This window comes from Rutidosis leptorrhynchoides, chromosome 7, assembly GCF_046630445.1.
Source record: "Rutidosis leptorrhynchoides isolate AG116_Rl617_1_P2 chromosome 7, CSIRO_AGI_Rlap_v1, whole genome shotgun sequence".
Lineage (NCBI taxonomy): Eukaryota > Viridiplantae > Streptophyta > Magnoliopsida > Asterales > Asteraceae > Rutidosis > Rutidosis leptorrhynchoides.
Genome location: NC_092339.1, coordinates 971747 through 994914, shown reverse-complemented (window position 1 = coordinate 994914; position 23168 = coordinate 971747). Strand labels below are relative to the sequence as shown.

The window sequence follows — 23168 nt, the reverse complement described above, 5'->3', positions numbered from 1 at the left end:
TCTTTTCTCCGTACATCATTAAAGGTTTTCCCTTTTCACGCATAATGCGAATCGCATTTTTGTAACAAACGACCTCTGCTCTCACCTTCTTCAACCAGTCCATGCCAATTATTACATCAAAACTCCCTAAATCGACTGGTATTAAATCAATCCTAAACGTTTCATCACCCAGTTTAATTTCTCTATCCCGACATATATTATCTGCTGAAATTAATTTACCGTTTGCTAATTCGAGTAAAAATTTACTATCCAAAGGCGTCAATGGGCAACTTAACTTAGCACAAAAATCTCTGCTCATATAGCTTCTATCCGCACCCGAATCAAATAAAACATAAGCAGATTTATTATCAATAAGAAACGTACCCGTAACAAGCTCCGGGTCTTCCTGCGCTTCTGCCGTATTAATATTGAAAACTCTTCAGTGGCCCTACCCATTAGTATTCCCCTGATTGGTGCAAAATGTCGTGCAGAACCCATTCTGGTTGTACTCTTCACACCTTTGGCATTTTTGGTTTTTGTTGCCGTTGTTGTTATTGAGGTTGTTGTTGAGATTTTTATTGTTGTTGGAACGGTTATTGTAGTTGTTGTTGGTGGGACGTTTGTTGTAGTTATTGTTAGGATTGCGGTTATTGTTGCGAATATTGTTGCAGTTGTGGTTGTAATTGTTGTTGTTGTTGTATTGGTGACCCTTGTCACTGGTTTCTTCCCACTTTCTCTTGAGTTGTTTCGTGTTGGTTTTTTCGGCCGCCTGCTCTTTAATTCTTCCCTCAATCTGATTTATTAGTTTATGAGCCATTCGACTTGCCTTTTGTATGGAAGCGGGCTCGTGTGAACTCACATCTTCTTGAATCCTTACTGGTAACCCTTTTATAAACGCGTCGATCTTCTCTTCTTCATCTTCGAATGTTCCTGGACATAATAGGCACAACTCTGTGAATCGTCGTTCTTATGTGGTAATGTCGAACCCTTGTGTTCGTAACTCTCTAAGCTCTACCTTGAGCTTATTGACTTCGTTTCTAGGACGGTACTGCTCGTTCATCAATTGCTTGAATGCCGACCACGGTAGTGCGTAAGCAGCATTTTGTCCTACCTGTTCAAGATAGGTGTTCCACCACGTTAACGCAGTATCTGTGAAGGTATGTGTAGCGTACTTAACTTTGTCCTCTTCAGTACACTTACTTATGGCAAACACCGATTCGACTTTCTCGGTTCACCGTTTCAATCCAATTGGTCCTTCGGTTCCATCAAATTCCAAAGGTTTGCAGGTAGTGAATTCTTTGTAGGTGCATCCTACACGATTTCTTGTGGAATTAGTTCCACTGCTAGATCCAGAGTTATTGTTATTTTGCATCGCAGCCTGTACTGCAGCTATGTTTACTGCAAGAAAAACACGGAAGTCTTCCTCGCTCATGTTCAAATTCTGACGAGTCGCCGGTGCCATTTCCTTCAAAAAATAGCTAAAAGAATTGAGTTAATCATATAGAATTTAAGAGTAGTCAATAGTATCTCGTAGCATTATATGAACTTATTTATAAAAGCTTTTTCTTCATATTAGCGTTTTATAAGTTTAAATTCGGGTACTACCTACCCGTTAAGTTCATACTTAGTAGCTAATATACAATTCAACTACTACAATTCCATATGAAAAACTGATTTTAATAATATATCACATACAATTATTCTTCAAACTTACAACTTCGCTATATTACATATAACATGAAATATAGTACACTTTGATACAAAACAGTTTTGAAGATAAAACTAGTTAATACGCAAGTTGTTCAGCAAAGGAAATAAAGACACGTAATTCATAAGTCCAGAAACAAGTCATGCATTCAGGTTTTACTAAGACGACTTTCCATCCTTGGTCTTGTGGAAAGTAACCATTATGACCATTGGCTAGGCAGCATGTTGTAATGTCGTCAAAAGGACGAGGGTTTCGTAATGCCCAACAGCCTCGTAGCAATCTAAAAACCTTGTTTCTTACCCCAACTACTGAGTCCGTCACTTGTGGGAATGTTTTATTTAAAAGTTGTAACCCGATATTCTTTTTTTTACTTTGATAAGAAGCGAACATCACTAACCCATAAGTATAACATGCTTCTTTATGTTGCATGTTAGAAGATCTTTCTAACTCACGAAATCCTATATTGGGATATGTTGAGTGAAAATAGGTTCATAACCCGTAGCGTAAAATTGCATTTGGGTTCCCTGCATTTAACGCTTTAAAGAAAACACGGCGTAGCTTACGGTCTTCCCAATGTGATATACCCCACCTATCAAAGGAAAGCCTTCTATAAACTAAGGCATTTCCGGAAAGTCTTTCAAATGTTTGACAAGTTAATTTCGCCATAACTAAATGTGCTGATGAACTCTGACCGACTCTAGACAAGATTTCCCCAATCATATCCTCTGGTAGGTCTTCTAAAATATTCGGTTGTCTACCCTTAACGTCCATTTTTTGTTTTTATACTGTAAAATAGAGAAGGATTAGATTCGTAAAAGATAATTAACAAACAATACAAACAATTTTTACATAGAACATAAAAGTACAAGCACACTACAATACATACACAACATGATTACAACCCTCTAATCTGAATCACTGGTTTCTTCTTCTTCGGACTTGATTCGTTTTCCTAATTTTCTAGGAATATATGGTATTCCTCTAATACAAGCCGTCATTTTCCACAATGGTTTAGAAAAACCTGGTGGTTTAGAGGTTCCCGGGTCATTGTTACATTTTAGGAAATACGGATGTTGCCGATACATATAAAGTTCATCGGGGTTGGAATCGGGTTTCTCTATTTTTATACCTTTTCCCTTATTATTTTCTTTCGCTTTATTAAATTGGGTCGAGGTAATATCTATAACATCATCGGAATCCTCATCGGGATCCGATTCATCGAAAAATTGGTAATCTTCCCAATATTTTGCTTCCTCGGCAGAAACACCATTGACCATTATTAACTTTGGTCCGTTGGCTGAGGATTTTCTTTTATTTAATCGAATTACTGTAGGTATCGATATTTCTTCCTCCGGAACCTCTTCTTCTTCTGGTTCCTCCTCTTTCGGTTCTTCTTCTTCCGGTTCCTCCTCTTCCGATTCCTCCTCTTCCGGTTCTTCTTCGGGAATTTGTGAATCTTCCCAAAATATATTCGACTCTTCATTATTATTAGGTGAATCGATGGGATTTGTACTAGTGGTAGACATCTATCACACAATATCAAACACATCAAGATGTTAATATATCACATAATATTTACATGTTAACAATATATAGTTTCCAACAAAAGTGTTAAGCAATCGTTTTTAAAGAAAACACGATCGAAGTCCAGACTCACTAATGTATCCTAACAAACTCGATAAAACACACTAATGCAAATTTCTGGTTCTCTAATGAAATGACCCGTTCATATACATTATAAACGATTTTACAATAGTTGATTACATCGCAAGGTATTTGACCTCTATATGATACATTTTACAAACATTGCATTCGTTTTTAAAAGACAAACTTTATTTACAACGAAAGTTGACGGCATGCACACCATTTCATAATACATCCAACTATAATTGGCTTAATAATAATCTTGATGAACTCAATGACTCGAATGCAACATCTTTCAAAATATGCCATGAATGACTCCAAGTAATATCCTTAAAATGAGCTAATGCACAGCGGAAGATTTCTTTAATACCTGAGAATAAACATGCTTTAAAGTGTCAACCAAAAGGTTGGTGAGTTCATAGGTTTATCATAACAATCATTTCAATATATTAATAGACCACAAGATTTCCGTTTATAAATATATGTACACTCGCAAGTGTATAAATGTATTCTATAAGTTGTAGGCACCCGGTAACAAGCCTTAACGTTCATGTTTTACCCTCTGAAGTACACCAGATCAGGTGTGTTTAAAATAACCTCGAAGTACTAAAGCATCCCATAGTCAGGATGGGGTTTGTCAGGCCCAATAGATCTATCTTTAGGATTCGCGCCTACCGTACATAGACAAGTAGTTTAATGTTACCAAGCTAAGGGTATATTTCTGGTTTAAACCCACGTAGAATTAGTTTTAGTACTTGTGCCTATTTCATAAAACATTTATAAAAACAGCGCATGTATTCTCAGTCCCAAAAATATATATAAAAGGGAGCAAATGAAACTCACAATACTGTATTTCGTAGCAATTATGTATATGACGGCATTGAACAAGTGCAGGGTTTGTCTCAGATTCACGAACATATCAATATTGTGATTCAATATTGCAGGAAAGTACGTAGACGTAACGAAAATGATAAACGTTAGGTTGACCTCACGAGCAATTACCCTCGATCAATACCCATAACCTCCATAGCTATAACCCATAATTTCCTTAGCTCTATCCCGTTTGAAAACTTATTTTGAAATCGTCTGAGTATAACTCCGTCGTAGTATTTTATGTATACTAATAATATCTTGAAATAATACAAAGAAAATATATATATGTAATTCGATTGAGAGAGTTTAGAGAAATATATTTTCAAGTTTCTATGAAATAATGAAACCTATTGAATTCTATTTATAATAGATTTTTGAATTATTAAAGTGAATTATTAAAGTATGAATTATTAAAGTGAATTATTAAAGTATGAATTATTAAAGTGAATTATTAAAGTATGAATTATTAAAGTGAATTATTAAAGTAAATTATTAAAGTATGAATTATTAAAGTAAATTATTAAAGTATGAATTATTAAAGTTAAAGTAAAATAAAAGTAAAATAAAGGTAAAGTTAAAGTATAGTAAAAGTATAAAAACTATGTATGTATAATACGCGTATAAATATATATAATATTAATTTAAATCGTTATATATATTTAATGAAATAAAATATAAAAATCGTTATATTTATTATACTGGTTAAGTAATGAGTTGTCAAAAGTGATTCTAGATATTTATAAAAGTTATATACGTTTTAATAATAAAGTTCTTTTTAAACTGAAAACGTCTTTGTACGTTTGAAAATAGATTAATAGAATATTATGGAAACCAATTCTCCACTAACTTTTGTCTAACTTTCGTAAATGACACTTTTTGTTTTTATTTATAAATAGCTTTACAAATTATTCTGAATATCGTTAAGAGGAATAGATTTTCTCAAATCATAGTGGACCTCTCAACAGAGACTTGTAATCATAATTCAATGTTTCTGATAATTCAATCATTTAATATATATTTTTTTAATTTCGTCGAAAATCATATTGAAACAAATACGTTCGTGTAAAGTATTATACGTTTAATACTTTATTAATATTCTCAAGTTATAATATATATATATATATATACATATACATATCTATTTATATATAACGGTTCGTGAATCATCGGAATTTGGTCGAGGTTATAATGAATGTATGAACACAGTTTAAAATTCTTGAGATTTAACTTAACAAACTTTGCTTATCGTGTTGGAATAATATAAAGATTAAAGTTTAAATTTGGTCGAAAATTTCCGGGTCGTCACAGTACCTACCCGTTAAAGAAATTTCGTCCCCGAAATTTGATAGAGGTCGTCATGACTAACAATGAGAATGTTATTATAATGATTATAGAGTTTTATCATGTTCAAGAAGAATGGATAAAATAATTCGATTACTCGAAGCGTGTTAGTGAAGTTATCGTAAATGAATGAAATAAGATAATAGTGATTCGTCGTATCTTTTGACGTCATCACGATTGATCTCCAAAAAGAAAATCTTTGTAATCTATATTGGATTTGATTATTCGGCGATTAAGGAAATTATGATCCTCTTCGAATTAATGCGATAATCCATTTTGATTTCTCTGTCGGATATTTCACTATAAATCCACCTCATTTGTTTTCTTACAACTCACACCTTCTCAACTCATATTTTAAAGTATTTGTCAATATGCTTCATCCAGTGTTGATTCTTGATATACTCCTCACTTTCATATCTGTCGCTCTTCTTTTTCATCTGCCTCCGGAAGAATCTATTTACTTCTACTATACTCTTGGTTTTATAGTGTTTTTAATTCTCCCGTGTCTTTATATTGCTATATGCATTGATATATACGGTTTGTGATTTTTGGGTTGTTATTTTTATATCTTCCCTTATATTTCAAAGTCCTTGCTTCTTCTATAATCATTGTCATCCACAGTTAATGCTCTCTTCTATTTGCTATGATTTATACTCCCATTTCTAGTTTGGAGCTTTGTCCTTTCGTTTCTTCTTCTTGCGATTAAGCACCGCTTGTAATGGTCCAGAATTCGCAGATATAAATTTCAGAATGAACATTGTTAATGTTCTAGGAAGGAAATTGTAATGGCACGATCTTGACTTGTCAAATTACCAGAATACCTCGGAAAAGGCCGAATCATCAAGAAATATTTTCTTGATATTTAGAGATCAAAGAGAATACAAGAGTCGTGTAACATAGCACATGATGACGTTATGATCTGTGAATCATCATGTTCCATTTAGAAACTCAGCATGAATTACTGTAATATAATTACGTTGATCAAGTGTCATTATATTATACTAACTCATGCTTCAGCTCCCAACACTTCTTCAAGAATATTCCTATTTTAAACTTGAATGTTTCAGAATTTAGAAACTAAAATAGTTTCTTTTATGATATAATATAGATAGCGCGAAGAGATAAATGATTTCAGATAAGAATAATTATAAAAATATCTTCAGAAGTATGGATGATATTTATAATGAAAGATACGATGATATCTTAGAATGTCTAATATCAGAGGATGATGAAGGATATTGTCCGCATGGGTTTAGAGTCAGGAGCAAGGTATTCGTTAATGACTTCAGCAAGTACTGAATCATTTGGATTCTTTGAAGGCAGGTTCAGCCTTTGTGATTTGTCCACAGCCTCCTTCATACTTTGCTCAATCCGTTTTCCAGTTCCAAAGCTTCTCTTTTTCTGAGCTTTGCCAATATACTATCCTTTATCATCCAACTTTTTACTGTTAAGGTCGTTTACAGTTTTTGCTGCTTCATCAGCATTTTTCAAAATTTCGAGAACTAGTTCGCAGTTTAGGGTGTTTTTCAGAAATTTCTCATTCAAAGAATGTAAGTCTTGGAGGTAGACATTGTGTGTATATGTAATTGTTGATGTAGACATGCTGCGAGGTTTCAAAATACTGATTGCTGATTCTCAATAATTGGTATGGCAATTCTTGTTATAAGGTACGAATGAGTATATGATAGGGTTTCGATAATTATAATGATTTTTTTTTTTTTTGGAAAGTCAAATATCAGTGAAGTTGTTGGTAAGTTTATTGCTAATGTGGTGAATATAAACGATTCCCCCGGTAATGTTGGCGAAAGGGCAACGTATCTATCGAGGTTATAATAATACTGTTTTGATTGAGAAGTCGAAGTTGACTTGCTGGAGCTGTGACAAAACTGTCTATTTTGAAACGGAATTGAAAAGTTATTTTAGCTAGTAAATGCCAAAGGGTCTAACACGGATACGTGTCGAACTATGACTTGGGTTTTGAGAGTTTTTCAGGTGTATAACTGTGGGTAACATGTGGTTGGATCATCATCTCGATTGTTCCTTTGTTGAAGTGTCTTCAAGAATTTCGTAGGGTTTGAGCACATATTGTAATCGTTAATACATATGATGTTCTAACACAGTTTTGAAGTCGAAGTATAGCTTGGAAAGATATAGGAATCTAAGAGTGATGATACTGGTTATATTTCGAATTGAATTATGCGATTTCAAAATCAGAATATGTAATTGAATTTGAATGAGTATGATTGTTTTGATTTATATGAAAGAATGGATATTGTTGTGAAAGTATGGAGTATAGTTGATGATTGCTGAATCAGTTTCGAAAAATGTAATATATTAATTGTGAATTTATATATCTCTCGGATATTACCTACCCGTTAAAAAAATTTCACAATTAATATTTTGTACAAAAGAAGTTTATTACAGTCTTTATGAAAATATATGTGTATATTTTCTTTAGATGTAATATAGATTTAATGAGTTAATATTAAATTAAACTCGTTTGTTTTATGGTTGGAACTAGAATTGAGTAATCCCTAAAACTTTATAAATTGCATAAGTATTTCTTCAATAGTATTGAAATTATGAATCATTACTTTGTTATTTGTTGGTTTTCGTGAAATTCTTGTGAACTTCGCAAGGTACGAATGATGTTATTTGAAAAGTTTCGAGTACATCGATGATGAAAGTGTAAAATCAAACATATATTCGAATAATACACTTGATTTATTATGAATTGGATTTTTATTGAATTGAGACAGAGATTGTAATTAACGATGGTTAAGTTGCGGACGAAGGACGTACATCATTGCATATTTGTAATATGAATTAACTGAGTAGTTAAGATTCACACATAATAGCTTAGTACGGGAAGATTTATTATGGTTTAAAAATTTATACATATAAAATATACATATAAATCTTTCGATTGGAAATGAGTTAATACTTCATAACTCGTTGATACAATATATTTGTTGTTGATTCGTAATGATGTCCACAATAAATCTTGAACTGACAGAGTTTGTGATGTTACAGGTGCTGTTGATTCTGACGATACTGACGGTACTGATTGTGTTGATGATGCTACAGTCCTGTTGATGCTGTTGGTAAAACAATTCTAGCTTGTAAATCGTGCACCATTTTCGATCAAAGTTTCTACTCTACCATCTCCGTTCACTCATCCGATTTACGGTCAGAATTAAATAATCTCTAAGATTTTGGAGATTACATAACTGCCGCAGAGATATCTCTTCAATGAAGTTTATGAATTAATACTTCATCGTTTGTTGTTGTTGATATTCCTGGATATTTACAGGGCGTATGACGTTGATGTTTGAGATACAGATTGTGATGTTGCGGTGTGGGATGTGGATGTTGTTGTTGGTGGTGGTGATGGTACTATTGGTGTTGCTGATGGTGGTACTGTTTATGCTGCTGGTGTTTGTAACCTTTGCACCATATTCTCCAAAGCCACTACCCGAGCGCGAAGCTCGTTGACTTCTTCTATTACACCGGGGTGATTATCGGTTTGGACGAGCGGATAAATAAAATCTAGAATTTGGTGTAGTATGTAATCGTGACGAGATACTCTAGAAATAAGAGAGAAAATGGTGTTTCAGATAGGTTCGCCGGTAAGTGCTTCAGGTTCTTCGCCAAGAGGGCAATGTGGTGGATGGAAGGGATCACCTTCTTCTTGTCTCCAATGATTAAGGAGGCTACGAACCCATCCCTAATTCATCAAGAATAGATGATGACTAATTGGTTGATCCATTCCGGTCACACTGCTTTCGGAACTTGAGTGGGATTCCATTTCGGAATCCGAGGGACTTGAACTAATGACGAATTCCATTTCGTACGATTGAATAAAGAATTTTTCGATATGAAATGATTTTCCGGCTATCGGGTGGTATTCTAATTATATAGAGCAAAAGGTTTCGTAGATTACGGAGGAATTTACGGAATATTTCACTCAAAGTTTACAGTAACAGATACGCTAAGATATGAATTAGCAGATACGCTAAGATATAAATTTTGTCTATACACTATTCATGCAATCAATGTAATAAGATGTGTCTAGACTAAGAATGATAAGTAGGTAATTTTCGACAAAAATGATGAGCAAAACTTTTGACATGCAGACACGGTCGAAGTCCAGACTCACTAATGCATCCTAACGACTATCAGTTAGACACACTAATGCAGACCTGGTTCGCTAAGACCACCGCTCTGATACCAACTGAAATGACCCATTCATATACATTATAAACGATTCACAATAATTGATTACATCGCAAGGTATTTTACCTCTATATGATACATTTTACAAACATTGCATTCGTTTTTAAAAGACAAACTTTCTTTACAACGAAAGTTGACGGCATGCACACCATTTCATAATACATCCAACTATAATTGGCTTAATAATAATCTTGATGAACTCAATGACTCGAATGCAACATCTTTCAAAATATGCCATGAATGACTCCAAGTAATATCCTTAAAATGAGCTAATGCACAGCGGAAGATTTCTTTAATACCTGAGAATAAACATGCTTTAAAGTGTCAACCAAAAGGTTGGTGAGTTCATAGGTTTATCATAACAATCATTTCAATATATTAATAGACCACAAGATTTCCGTTTATAAATATATGTACACTCGCAAGTGTATAAAAGTATTCTATAAGTTGTAGGCACCCGGTAACAAGCCTTAACGTTCATGTTTTACCCTCTGAAGTACACCAGATCAGGTGTGTTTAAAATAACCTCGAAGTACTAAAGCATCCCATAGTCAGGATGGGGTTTGTCAGGCCCAATAGATCTATCTTTAGGATTCGCGCCTACCGTACATAGACAAGTAGTTTAATGTTACCAAGCTAAGGGTATATTTCTGGTTTAAACCCACGTAGAATTAGTTTTAGTACTTGTGCCTATTTCGTAAAACATTTATAAAAACAGCGCATGTATTCTCAGTCCCAAAAATATATATAAAAGGGAGCAAATGAAACTCACAATACTGTATTTCGTAGCAATTATGTATATGACGGCATTGAACAAGTGCAGGGTTTGTCTCAGATTCACGAACATATCAATATTGTGATTCAATATTGCAGGAAAGTACGTAGACGTAACGAAAATGATAAACGTTAGGTTGACCTCACGAGCAATTACCCTCGATCAATACCCATAACCTCCATAGCTATAACCCATAATTTCCTTAGCTCTATCCCGTTTGAAAACTTATTTTGAAATCGTCTGAGTATAACTCCGTCGTAGTATTTTATGTATACTAATAATATCTTGAAATAATACAAAGAAAATATATATATGTAATTCGATTGAGAGAGTTTAGAGAAATATATTTTCAAGTTTCTATGAAATAATGAAACCTATTGAATTCTATTTATAATAGATTTTTGAATTATTAAAGTGAATTATTAAAGTATGAATTATTAAAGTGAATTATTAAAGTATGAATTATTAAAGTGAATTATTAAAGTGAATTATTAAAGTATGAATTATTAAAGTGAATTATTAAAGTAAATTATTAAAGTATGAATTATTAAAGTAAATTATTAAAGTATGAATTATTAAAGTTAAAGTAAAATAAAAGTAAAGTAAAGGTAAAGTTAAAGTATAGTAAAAGTATAAAAACTATGTATGTATAATACGCGTATAAATATATATAATATTAATTTAAATCGTTATATATATTTAATGAAATAAAATATAAAAATCGTTATATTTATTATACTGGTTAAGTAATGAGTTGTCAAAAGTGATTCTAGATATTTATAAAAGTTATATACGTTTTAATAATAAAGTTCTTTTTAAACTGAAAACGTCTTTGTACGTTTGAAAATAGATTAATAGAATATTATGGAAACCAATTCTCCACTAACTTTTGTCTAACTTTCGTAAATGACACTTTTTGTTTTTATTTATAAATAGCTTTACAAATTATTCTAAATATCGTTAAGAGGAATAGATTTTCTCAAATCATAGTGAACCTCTCAACAGAGACTTGTAATCATAATTTAATGTTTCTGATAATTCAATCATTTAATATATTTTTTTTAATTTCATCGAAAATCATATTGAAACAAATACGTTCGTGTAAAGTATTATACGTTTAATACTTTATTAATATTCTCAAGTTATAATATATATATATATACATATACATATCTATTTATATATAACGGTTCGTGAATCATCGGAATTTGGTCGAGGTTATAATGAATGTATGAACACAGTTTAAAATTCTTGAGATTTAACTTAACAAACTTTGCTTATCGTGTTGGAATAATATAAAGATTAAAGTTTACATTTGGTCGAAAATTTCCGGGTCGTCACATCTAAGACCAACGCTCGGATACCAACTGAAATTTTCCGTTCATATTGAATATAAACGTTCCATATTAATTGATTTCGTTGCGAGGTTTTGACCTCTATATGAGACGTTTTTCAAAGACTGCATTCATTTTTAAAACAAACATAACCTTTATTTTATCGATAAAGGTTTAAAAAGCATTACGTAGTTTATCAAATAATGATAATCTAAAATTTACTGTTTACACACGACCATTACATAATGGTTTACAATAAGAATATATTACATCAAAAATAAGTTTCTTGAATGCAGTTTTTACACAATATCATACAAGCATGGACTCCAAATCTTGTCCTTATTTTAGTATGCAACAGCGGAAGCTCTTAATAATCACCTGAGAATAAACATGCTTAAAACGTCAACAAAAATGTTGGCGAGTTATAGGTTTAACCTATATATTATCAAATCATAATAATAGACCACAAGATTTCATATTTCAATACATCCCATACACAGAGATAAAAATCATTCATATAGTGAACACCTGGTAACCGACATTAACAAGATGCATATAGAATATCCCCATCATTCCGGGACACCCATCGGACATGATAATTTCGAAGTACTAAAGCATTCCAAATTCCAGAATGGGGCTTGTTGGGCCCGATAGATCTATCTTTAGGATTCGCGTCAATTTGGGGGTCTGTTCCCAAATTCTTAGGCTACCAAGCTAAAAAGGGGCATATTCGGCTTCGATCATTCACCCATATAATGTAGTTTCATTTACTTGTGTCTATTTCGTAAAACATTTATAAATTTGCATGTATTCTCATCCCAAAATATTAGACTTTAAAAGTGGGACTATAACTCACTTTCACAGATTTTTACTTCGTCGCGAAGTAAGACTTGGCCACTGATCGATTCACGAACCTACAAATATGTACATATATATCAAAGTATGATCAAAATATATTTACAACATTTTTTATTACGTTTTAATGATTTGAGTTTGTTAAGTCAGCAGTCCTCGTTAGTAACCTACAGCTAGTTGTCCACAGTTAGATGTACAGAAATAAATAAATATAAATTATCTTGGATCAATCCACGACCCAGTGTATACAAGCCTCAGGCTAGATCACAACTCAAACTATATATATTATTTTGGAATCAACCTTAACCCTGTATAGCTAACTCCAACATTACTGCATATAGAGTGTCTATGGTTGTTCCAAAATATATTATATAGATGGGTCGATATGATATGTTAAAACATTGTATACGTGTCTATGGTATCCCAAGATTACATAATATATATTAGAATACATGAATAATACAATATAAGTTTGTTAAGTTATGATTTGTATAGAATTGTTACAATATTTTCCGTAGCTACAACAATAAAAAAAAAACCAATCTTGTTTTACCCATAACTTCTTCGTTTTAAATCCGTTTTGAGTGAATCAAATTGCTATGGTTTCATATTGAACTCTATTTTATGAATCTAAGTCGGAAACATAAGTTACAAGTCGTTTTTGTAAAGGTAGTCATTTCAGTCGAAAAAACGACGTCTAGATGACCATTTTGGAAAACATACTTCCACTTTGAGTTTAACCATGATTTTTGGATATAGTTTCATGTTCATAAAAAAATCATTTTCCCAGAAGAACAACTTTTAAATCAAATTTTATCATAGTTTTTAATTAACTAACCCAAAACAGCCCGCGGTGTTACTACGACGGTGTATATCCGGTTTTACGGTGTTTTTCGTGTTTTCCGGTTTCAAATCATTAAGTTAGCATATCATATAGATATATAACATGTGTTTAGTTGATTTTAGAAGTCAATTTAGAAGGATTAACTTTTGTTTACGAATAAGTTTAGAATTAACTAAACTATGTTCTAGTGATTACGAGTTTAAACCTTCGAATAAGATAGTTTTATATATATGAATCGAATGATGTTATGAACATCATTACTACCTCAAGTTTAGTAGGTAAACCTACTGGAAGTGACAAGAAATGATCTAGCTTCAAATGATCTTGGATGGCTTGAAAGTTCTTGAAGTAGGATCATGACACAAAAACAAGTTCAAGTAAGATTTTTACTTGAATTAAGATAGTTTATAGTTATAGAAATTGAATCAAAGTTTGAATATGAATATTACCTTGAATAAGAAAGAGAACCTACTATAAATAACAAAGGTTTCTTGATCTTAGATGATTACTTGGAATGGATTAGAAAGCTTGGATGTAAACTAGTAAACTTGAAAGGATTTTCGAAGTGTTCTTGAAGTGTTCTTCCTAAGATGATTATAGCTTGATTCTTGAAGTAATTTTTAATGAATATGATGATTAGCTACTGGCAAAATTCATTCATAAGTATGTGTGTGTGTTGAGAGAGAATTAGAAAGAGAATTGGAAGTGAAATGGAGTGAATGATGAGTGGTAAGTGGTGAGTGGTGAGTGGGGTTAAAAGGAGTTCTAGTTAGTTGACTAGTTCATGGTAGAAGTTAAAATGGATTAGTCATGTATGACATAATCAAGAGTGGAATCCCATGCTAGTTCCTATTGGTATATACCCATAGTAAGTACGTCTTGAAGCTGTGTATAATACGGGTATGAATACGACTAGAATTCTTGATGAAAAAAGAATGGGAATGTAACTGTAACCATTTTCGTTAAGTATGAGTGTTTTGATATATGTCTTGAAGTCTTCCAAAAGTATATTAATACATCTAAATACACTACATGTATATACATTTTAACTGAGTCGTTAAGTCATCGTTAGTCGTTACATGTAAGTGTTGTTTTGAAACCTTTAAGTTAACGATCTCATTTAATATTGTCAACCCATTATTTATTATATCTAATGAGATGTTAAATTATTATATTATCATGATATTATGATATATTAATATATCTTAATATGATATATATACATTTAAATGTCGTTACAACGATAATCGTTACATATATGTCTCGTTTCGAAATCCTTAAGTTAGTAGTCTTGTTTTTATGCATATAACTCATTGTTAATATACTTATGGAGATACTTACTTATCATAATCTCATGTTAACAATATGTATATCCATATATATATATATATCGTCATGTCGTTTTTACGAGTTTTAACGTTCGTGAATCGCCGGTCAACTTGGGTGGTCAATTGTCTATATGAAACCTATTTTAGTTAATCAAGTCTTAACAAGTTTGATTGCTTAACATGTTGAAAACACTTAATCATGTAAATATCAATTTCATCTAATATATATAAACATGGAAAAGTTCGGGTCACTACAGTACCTACCCGTTAAATAAATTTCGTCCCGAAATTTTAAGTAGTTGGAGGTGTTGACGTATCTTCTGGAAATAAGTGCGGGTATTTCTTCTTCTTCTGATCTTCTCGTTCCCAGGTGAACTCGGCTCCTCTACGAGCATTCCATCGAACCTTAACAATTGGCATCTTGTTTTGCTTAAGTCTTTTAACCTCACGATCCATTATTTCGACGGGTTCTTCGATGAATTGAAGTTTTTTGTTGATTTGAATTTCGTCTAACGGAATAGTGAGATCTTCTTTAGCAAAACATTTCTTCAAATTCGAGACGCGGAAAGTGTTATGTACAGCCATTCTGGTGGTACTCTTCACACCTTTGGCATTTTTGGTTTTTGTTGCCGTTGTTGTTATTGAGGTTGTTGTTGGGATTGTTATTGTTATTGGAACGGTTGTTGTAGTTGTTGTTGTTGTTGGGACGTTTGTTGTAGTTATTGTTAGGATTGCGGTTATTGTTGCGATTATTGTTGCGGTTGTAGTTGTAATTGTTGTTGTTGTTGTATTGGTGACCCTTGTCACTGGTTTCTTCCCACTTTCTCTTGAGTTGTTTCGTGTTGGTTTCTTCGGCCGCCTGCTCATTAATTCTTCCTTCAATCTGATTTATGAGTTTATGAGCCATTCGACTTGCCTTTTGTATGGAAGCGGGCTCGTGTGAACTCACATCTTCTTGAATCCTTACTGGTAACCCTTTTATAAACGCGTCGATCTTCTCTTCTTCATCTTCGAACGTTCCTGGACGTAATAGGTACAACTCTGTGAATCGTCGTTCATATGTGGTAATGTCGAACCCTTGTGTTCGTAACTCTCTAAGCTCTACCTTGAGCTTATTGACTTCGTTTCTAGGACGGTACTGCTCTTTCATCAATTGCTTGAATGCGGACCAAGGTAGTGCGTAAGCAGCATTTTGTCCTACCTGTTCAAGATAGGTGTTCCACCACGTTAACGCAGTACCTGTGAAGGTATGCGCAGCGTACTTAACTTTATCCTCTTCAATACACTTAGTTATGGCAAACACCGATTCGACTTTCTCGGTCCACCGTTTCAATCCAATTGGTCCTTCGGTTCCATCAAATTCCAAAGGTTTGCAGGCAGTGAATTCTTTGTAGGTGCTCCCTAAACGATTTCTTGTGGAATTAATTCCACTGCTAGATCCAGAGTTATTGTTATTTTGCATCGCAGCCTGTACTGCGGCTATGTTTGCTGCAAGGAAAACACGGAAGTCTTCCTCGCTCATGTTCAAATACTGACGAGTCGCCGGTGCCATTTCCTTCAAAAAATAGCCAAAAGAATTGAGTTAATCATATAGAATTTAAGAGTAGTCAATAGTATCTCGTAGCATTATATGAAATTATTTATAAAAGCTTTTTCTTCATATTAGCATTTTATAAGTTTAAATTCGGGTACTACCTACCCGTTAAGTTCATACTTAGTAGCTAATATACAATTCAACTACTACAATTCCATATGAAAAACTGATTTTAATAATATATCACATACAATTATTCTTCAAACATACAACTTCGCTATATTACATATAACATGAAATATAGTACACTTTGATACAGAACAGTTTTGAAGATAAAACTAGTTAGTACGCAAGTTGTTCAGCAAAGGAAATAAAGACACGTAATTCATAAGTCCAGAAACAAGTCATGCATTCAGGTTTTACTAAGACGACTTCCCATCCTTGGTCTTGTGGAAAGTAACCGTTATGACCATTGGCTAGGCAGCATGTTGTAATGTCGTCAAAAGGACGAGGGTTTCGTAATGCCCAACAGCCTCGTAGCAATCTAAAAACCTTGTTTCTTACCCCAACTACTGAGTCCGTCACTTGTGGGAATGTTTTATTTAAAAGTTATAACCCGATATTCTTTTTCTCACTTTGATAAGAAGCGAACATCACTAACCCATAAGTATAACATGCTTCTTTATGTTGCATGTTAGAAGCTCTTTCTAACTTACGAAATCCTATATTGGGATATGTTGAGTCAAAATAGGTTCGTAACCCGTATCGTAAAATTGCATTTGGGTTCCCCGCATTTAATGCTTTAAAGAAAACACGGCGTAGCTTACGGTCTCCCCAATGTGATATACCCCATCTATCAAAGGAAAGCCTTTTATAAACTAAGGCATTTCCGGAAAGTCTTTCAAATGTTTGACAAGTTAATTTCGCCATAACTAAATGTGCTGATGAACTCTGACCGACTCTAGACAAGATTTCCTCAATCATATCCTCTGGTAGGTCTTCTAAAATATTCGGTTGTCTACCCTTAACGTCCATTTTGTTTTTATACTGTAAAATAGACAAGGATTAGATTCATAAAAGATAATTAACAAACAATACAAACAATTTTTACATAGAACATAAAAGTACAAGCACACTACAATACATACACAACATGATTACAACCCTCTAATCTGAATCACTGGTTTCTTCTTCTTCGGACTTGGTTCGTTTTCCTAATTTTCTAGGAATATATGGTGTTCCTCTAATACGAGCCGTCGTTTTCCACAATGGTTTAGAAAAACCTGGTGGTTTAGAGGTTCCCGGGTCATTGTTACATTTTAGGAAATACGGATGTTGCCGATACATATAAAGTTCATCGGGGTTGGAATCGGGTTTCTCTATTTTTATACCTTTTCCCTTATTATTTTCTTTCGCTTTATTAAATTGGGTCGAGGTAATTTCTATAACATCATCGGAATCCTCATCGGGATCCGATTCATCGAAAAATTGGTAATCTTCCCAATATTTTGCTTCCTCGGCGAAAACACCATTGACCATTATTAACTTTGGTCCGTTGGCTGAGGATTTTCTTTTATTTAATCGAATTACTGTAGGTATCGATATTTCTTCCTCCGGAACCTCTTCCTCTTCCGGTTCCTCCTCTTCCGGTTCTTCTTCTTCCGGTTCCTCTTCTTCCGATTCCTCCTCTTCCGGTTCTTCTTCGGAAATTTGTGAATCTTCCCAAAATATATTCGACTCTTCATTATTATTAGGTGAATCGATGGGATTTGTACTAGTGGTAGACATCTATCACACAATATCAAACACATCAAGAGGTTAATATATCACATAATATTTACATGTTAATAATATATAGTTTCCAACAAAAGTGTTAAGCAATCGTTTTTAAAGAAAACACGGTCGAAGTCCAGACTCACTAATGTATCTTAACAAACTCGATAAGACACACTAATGCAAATTTCTGGTTCTCTAAGACCAATGCTCGGATACCAACTGAAATGACCCGTTCATATTGATTATAAACGTTCCATATTAATTGATTTCGTTGCGAGGTTTTGACCTCTATATGAGACTTTTTTCAAAGACTGCATTCATTTTTAAAACAAACATAACCTTTATTTTATCGATAAAGGTTTAAAAAGCATTTCGTAGATTATCAAATAATGATAATCTAAAATATACTGTTTACACATGACCATTACATAATGGTTTACAATAAGAATATATTACATCAAAAATAAGTTTCTTGAATGCAGTTTTTACACAATATCATACAAGCATGGACTCCAAATCTTGTCCTTATTTTAGTATGCAACAGCGGAAGCTCTTAATAATCACCTGAGAATAAATATGCTTAAAACGTCAGCAAAAATGTTGGTGAGTTATAGGTTTAACCTATATATTATCAAATCATAATAATAGACCACAAGATTTCATATTTTAATACATCCCATACATAGAGATAAAAATCATTCATATAGTGAACACCTGGTAACCGACATTAACAAGATGCATATAGAATATGCCCATCATTCCGGGACACCCATCGGACATGATAATTTCGAAGTACTAAAGCATTCCAAATTCCAGAATCGGGCTTGTTGGGCCCGATAGATCTATCTTTAGGATTCGCGTCAATTTGGGGGTCTGTTCCCAAATTCTTAGGCTACCAAGCTAAAAAGGGGCATATTCGGCTTCGATCATTCACCCATATAATGTAGTTTCATTTACTTGTGTCTATTTCGTAAAACATTTATAAAGTTGCATGTATTCTCATCCTAAAATATTAGATTTTAAAAGTGGGATTATAACTCACTTTCACAGATTTTTACTTCGTCGCGAAGTAAGACTTGGCCACTGATCGATTCAGGAACCTATACAAATATGTACATATATATCAAAGTATGATCAAAATATATTTACAACATTTTTTATTACGTTTTAATGATTTGAGTTTGTTAAGTCAGCAGTCCTCGTTAGTAACCTACAGCTAGTTGTCCACAGTTAGATGTACATAAATAAATAAATATAAATTATCTTGGATCAATCCACGACCCAGTGTATACAAGCCTCAGGCTAGATCACAACTCAAACTATATATATTATTTTGGAATCAACCTCAACCCTGTATAGCTAACTCCAACATTACTGCATATAGAGTGTCTATGGTTGTTCCAAAATATATTATATAGATGGGTCGATATGATATGTCAAAACATTGTATACGTGTCTATGGTATCCCAAGATTACATAATATATATTAGAATACATGAATAATACAATATAAGTTTGTTAAGTTATGATTTGTATAGAATTGTTACAATATTTCCCGTAGCTACAACAATAAAAAAAAACCAATCTTGTTTTACCCATAACTTTTTCGTTTTAAATCCGTTTTGAGTGAATCAAATTGATATGGTTTCATATTGAACTCTACTTATTGAATCTAAACAGAAAAAGTATATATTTATAGTCAGAAACATAAGTTACAAGTCGTTTTTGTAAAGGTAGTCATTTCAGTCGAAAAAAACGACGTCTAGATGACCATTTTGGAAAACATACTTCCACTTTGAGTTTAACCATGATTTTTGGATATAGTTTCATGTTCATAAAAAAATCATTTTCCCAGAAGTACAACTTTTAAATCAAAGTTTATCATAGTTTTTAATTAACTAACCCAAAACAGCCCGCGGTGTTACTACGACGGCGTATATCCGGTTTTACGGTGTTTTTCGTGTTTTTCGGTTTCAAATCATTAAGTTAGCATATAATATAGATATATAACATGTGTTTAGTTGATTTTAGAAGTCAAGTTAGAAGGATTAACTTTTTTTTGCGAACAAGTTTAGAATTAACTAAACTATGTTCTAGTGATTACGAGTTTAAACCTTCGAATAAGATAGTTTTATATATATGAATCAAATGATGTTATGAACATCATTACTACCTCAAGTTTAGTAGGTAAACCTACTGGAAGTGACAAGAAATGAGCTAGCTTCAAAGGATCTTGGATGGCTTGAAAGTTCTTGAAGTAGGATCATGACACAAAAACAAGTTCAAGTAAGATTTTTACTTGAATTAAGATAGTTTATAGTTATAGAAATTGAATCAAAGTTTGAATATGAATATTACCTTGAATAAGAAAGATAACCTACTGTAAATAACAAAGGTTTTGTGATCTTAAATGATTACTTGGAATGGATTAGAAAGCTTGGATGTAAACTAGTAAACTTGAAAGGATTTTTGAAGTGTTCTTGAAGTGTTCTTCCTAAGATGATTATAGCTTGATTCTTGAAGTAATTTTTGATGAAGATGATGATTAGCTACTGGTAAAATTCATTCATAAGTGTGTGTGTGTGTGTGTGTGTGTGTGTGTGTGTGTGTGTTGAGAGAGAATTAGAAAGAGAACTGGAAGTGAAATGGAGTGAATGATGAGTGGTAAGTGGTGAGTGGTGAGTGGGGTTAAAAGGAGTTCTAGTTAGTTGACTAGTTCATGGTAGAAGTTAAAATTGATTAGTCATGTATGACATAATCAAGAGTGGAATCCCATGCTAGTTCCTATTGGTATATACCCATAGTAAGTACGTCTTTAAGCTGTGTATATTACGGGTATGAATACGACTAGAATTCTTGATGAAAAAAGAATGGGAATGTAACTGTAACCATTTTCGTTAAGTATGAGTGTTTTGATATATGTCTTGAAGTCTTCCAAAAGTATATTAATACATCTAAATACACTACATGTATATACATTTTAACTGAGTCGTTAAGTCATCGTTAGTCGTTACATGTAAGTGTTGTTTTGAAACCTTTAAGTTAACGATCTCATTTAATATTGTTAACCCATTGTTTATTATATCTAATGAGATGTTAAATTATTATATTATCATGATATTATGATATATTAATATATCTTAATATGATATATATACATTTAAATGTCGTTACAACGATAATCGCTACATATATGTCTCGTTTCGAAATTCTTAAGTTAGTAGTCTTGTTTTTATGTATATAACTCATTGTTAATATACTTATGGAGATACTTACTTGTCATAATCTCATGTTAACAATATGTATACCCATATATATATCGTCATGTCATTTTTACGAGTTTTAACGTTCGTGAATCGCCGGTCAACTTGGGTGGTCAATTGTCTATATGAAACCTATTTCAGTTAATCAAGTCTTACCAAGTTTGATTGCTTAACATGATGGAAACACTTAATCATGTAAATATCAATTTCATCTAATATATATAAACATGGAAAAGTTCGGGTCACTAAATCTTGCGCTTTTGAAGGAAGCTATATTGCATTCACAAAGATTTATTAAATTCATTGGTATTGAAAAAACATATATTTAATATTTTCAACTTTGAGGGATTAAGAGGAAGAACGTAGATTGTTAATACGATTGCTGCTACAGGAATGGCATATCCTGCATTATATGATGGGAATTCATGACGAAGATATCTCACAACAAATATACAGAAAACAATAACCGGAATAACAATCAATGAAAAAGTGGCAAGCAGTGACTTGGCATCGGGACCAAATATCAATCTCCCTCCAAGAAAAAATTTCTGAATTAAAAAAATATAATAATCAGATAAGCGCAAAAGAAGGCTAAAAGGATAATATAAAGGTCGTGATAGTATTCAAGAACTAACAAAATTCCAACATGGAAATAAACATAAGCTTTAAGCTATGCAAAAATTAATGACATGGGTTGTGATGACCCGGAAAATTCTGATCAAATTTAAACTTAATCTTGTATGATTAACATTTTCGACACGATAAGCAAAGTCTATGAAGTTGAATCTCAAAATTTTGAACTATTTAATTGTTCTCAACGATTCGCGAACAATTATATGTAAATAGATACATATACTATAACTTGAAAACGTAACAAAGTGTTGAGTATATGATACTGTGCATTAAACTTATTGGTTTGATTATCTGATTGATATATTTAACTACGGAGTTAAAAGATAATGTCAAACGATTGAATTAAAAGATATTTATTAAGTCTCTTAATGATTATGATATTATTACGGGTCTCTGTTGTGAGGACCACACTGATTTGAGAAATTATTCCTTTTTAACGGTATTCGGAATAAATGATAAAGTGTTTGTTTAAATAACGTAATTTGGACACATAAAATAATTAGAATATTAATTTTTAAGAATTAATTATATGAATAACTTGCGATATGTATTTTAAAACGTGTTTATAAATATTGAGAATAGATATTAACTTGGTTATGAAACGTTTGATAAATATTATTATATTAATAAATAACAAGACAATGATTTATAGAAGTAAATGACCAAAACACTCGAAAGATTAAGATATACTTTGAGTGGTATAGTTTATGGATAATTTAAGGCTATATTTTGACAAAGGTACGAGTCACAAAACGTAAATTACGAGTTTTCTAAGCGTACGAAAATGCGTTCGAGAAACCGGAACTGGGACATAAGTCGAGTGACAACGTACGAGTCATCGGAACGAAAATTACAAGTCAACTATGCACATGAATTTAATATAATATATAATTAATTATTTAAATTATATATATTATATATATTATATTTAATTATGTCGGCAAACAAGAAAACAAAAAATATGTGAGCTGGATCTGACGGCCATGCGATCGCATGGGAAATAGGCATAAAACCCATGCAAGTGCATGAGCTCATGCAAGTGCAT

The 23168-nt window shown here is 32.5% G+C and overlaps 1 pseudogene; it reads right to left on the bottom strand.

Moving 5' to 3' along the window:
* The window catches only part of LOC139857819 (protein S-acyltransferase 8-like), a 51121-nt pseudogene that overhangs the window by 11502 nt on the left and 16451 nt on the right, over positions 1-23168 (bottom strand).